This window comes from Camelus bactrianus, chromosome 8 (genome assembly GCF_048773025.1).
Source record: "Camelus bactrianus isolate YW-2024 breed Bactrian camel chromosome 8, ASM4877302v1, whole genome shotgun sequence".
Lineage (NCBI taxonomy): Eukaryota > Metazoa > Chordata > Mammalia > Artiodactyla > Camelidae > Camelus > Camelus bactrianus.
Genome location: NC_133546.1, coordinates 73,140,060 through 73,142,729, shown reverse-complemented (window position 1 = coordinate 73,142,729; position 2,670 = coordinate 73,140,060).

Genomic DNA, 2,670 nt, shown 5'->3' with positions numbered 1-2,670 from the left:
GGGGTTTGTCATTTTTCTGGCATATATTGAAGTGAACATGCATTACTTTAATGCGCAGTTTATGTAAGATTTACGTAACACAACAAAAATAGAAAAACAGAATGCTAAGTTTTCGGAAACATTTTTACTCTGTTCCCTTTCTATCTGGTTAATTGCTACCTATTTTGTAAGAATTTGAGATTCCTGTAAAGAAGCCCACCTAGAAAACATTGCAATTATCATATTGCTTTGCACATATTAATCTGGTTATTGCCTCTGCTACATGCACGCCACCAATGACAAGGGCCATAAATCTATAACCATTTATCAAAGAATTCACAGAGTTTAACACAAGACATGGTACATCATAATTGTTTAATAACCGTGTGTTGAATGAATATGCCAATGATTTTTTTTTCTTTTTCTTTTTTTAGAATGTTCTATATATTTCAGATTTTTTACAAACACCATAGGAAAATCTATTTGCAATCAGAAAAATATATAAAACAATGAAAATTTCTACCTGGCATTTTATCTGGTCTCATTTGGTATTTCCTCTGTTACCTCTTTTTAAAAGAATTTTTATATTTGCACACCTCACTTTATCTTTTTTTTCTTAAGTCTTCTTATAAACTAATCTCTTTTTTTTTTTTAGTATATATCATTTCCAGGAATGATAACAGGATGTTTTTTGCAGTTTTGAACTGAAGTTACTAACAATGGAAAATTTCTCAGTGGTAGTCTATATACCAAATAATTAGAGGAAAAGAATTGAACTGCTCTGAAAGAGAAGGCTAGAGAGATTTTAAGTGCTATGTGAGCTAGTGGGAAAGTATTAGGCGATGCTTGGAGGAAGGTTGAACAGTGTGATCAGAACATTTGTTTTTGTTCACTGGTGCTTATCTAAATTAGACTCCTAGCATTTCACAGAGACTGGGAGACAGTGGTGTCATCTTTCTTGTTGAGGACATGTCAAAGGGGTAGTGCCCAGGTCCTTGAGAAAGTCATTCTTCTGTTGTGGAAGATAACGTATCTCAAAGAGTCAGAGGAAAAACTTAAAATTGTGAGTTTTCTAAAATACATATTTGGGGTGTAAAGTCAGGAAGAAAACTTTCAAGTTTCAAAAAGCTGAGGTGAACGTTAAGGCCCTATTGGTCATCAGGCAATAACATCACTTCTGAACAACTTCTTTACTTTCACTTATTTCTTCTTTCCTTTTTACTCTATTTATAGCCTCAAGATTATATATCTTATCTCAGTGGGATGCCCACTATGACACTTCACTTAGAAATCTCATAAATATGTGCCTTATTCACATCCAAAGATGCCAGAGTCATGTAAACTGAATGTACACTGACTGAGGAAACCTCTGGATAAAAATGAGGAAGATACAAGGGGACAACACAAAGGATCAAAGGGTTTGATAACACTTGGCCTGGAGTCCTGACTGCAAACTCTATTTCCACTCAAATAGGAAGGACTTTTCCTCAGGGTTCCTAATAGCTTATAGAATTCCACTTGCGCTATCGTATCATTGGTACACACACAATAATAATTTGATGAATTAAACTTTTGTTGCTCATGATCATGGAATTACATCTCTGATTTCCTCCCCCACTCTGTTAGATTTCTTCCAACATGAAAGAAGTCTCCATTTATTTATAGATAAAGAAAAATAAACCAAAAAACTAGTCTTATTCTTCACTGACCTTATAAGACTATATGTTTTATCCATCACTGCATGTTTTCAGAATTCTATTTCTATAAATTTAATTCCTATAGTCTTCAATGAAGATTTTTTTAATAGAAAATAGAAAATCAGATACATCTTTGTATCTCTAAATTTCTTGAGCAGTTACTGTTTCCAACTGATATTTGTTCTGTCTTCTTTAAAATGTTTACCATTGTTCTCTTAATAATAATATTATTTAAAGAAAACAATATAGTTTAAAACTACTTCTCTAATTTAGTTATTCTAATAGTCACAAATAAAGTAAATGCGTCTTTCTTTAATTTCAAATATGAGTAAGTAACAGAGAAAGTTCTCAAAAACAACCCCTGTCTCTTCTCCATCGTTTAAGAAGCAATAGTGGGTCTGCAACCTAAGGAGAAATAGAGTTAATGGGGAAAAATGACTGAATCTTCCTTTGAAAATGCTGGTATGAAAACATGGTTTTAGAGTCACAAAAAAGTAAACCCTAAATTTATATTTTGAATAAAATTCTACTATGTGGATGGAGCTGGCTAGTCTTGCAATTTTCTGTAGTGTTGAAAACATAGTCATTTGATTATTATTTGAGTGTATTCATTTTCTTATAGTTTGGGTAAAAGAGAAGTTAAACCTTTGGTAAATTCATTTGTAATTAACAAGGTTTATTAAAATTTCAGACATATATACTTTCTTTTCACTTGACTCATTTATTTATTTATATACTATTGTGCAATTTTTACGCCCCCAAAAGTTTCTCTGTCGGGAAGCACACATATTTGTGTGGTATTCCATTTAAATAGCCTTATTATAGTATTATTCAGGTTGTACCTACACATGCAAAGTGAAGTGCTGACCAGGTTTCTAACTAATTCAATTAATTTGTGTATCCAATATGGATAATTTAAACCAATAAAACCACTTTCATTTCAGACAAGTTTATTTAATTTCATTCCCTGAATAACTGTCTTTATACTCCATTC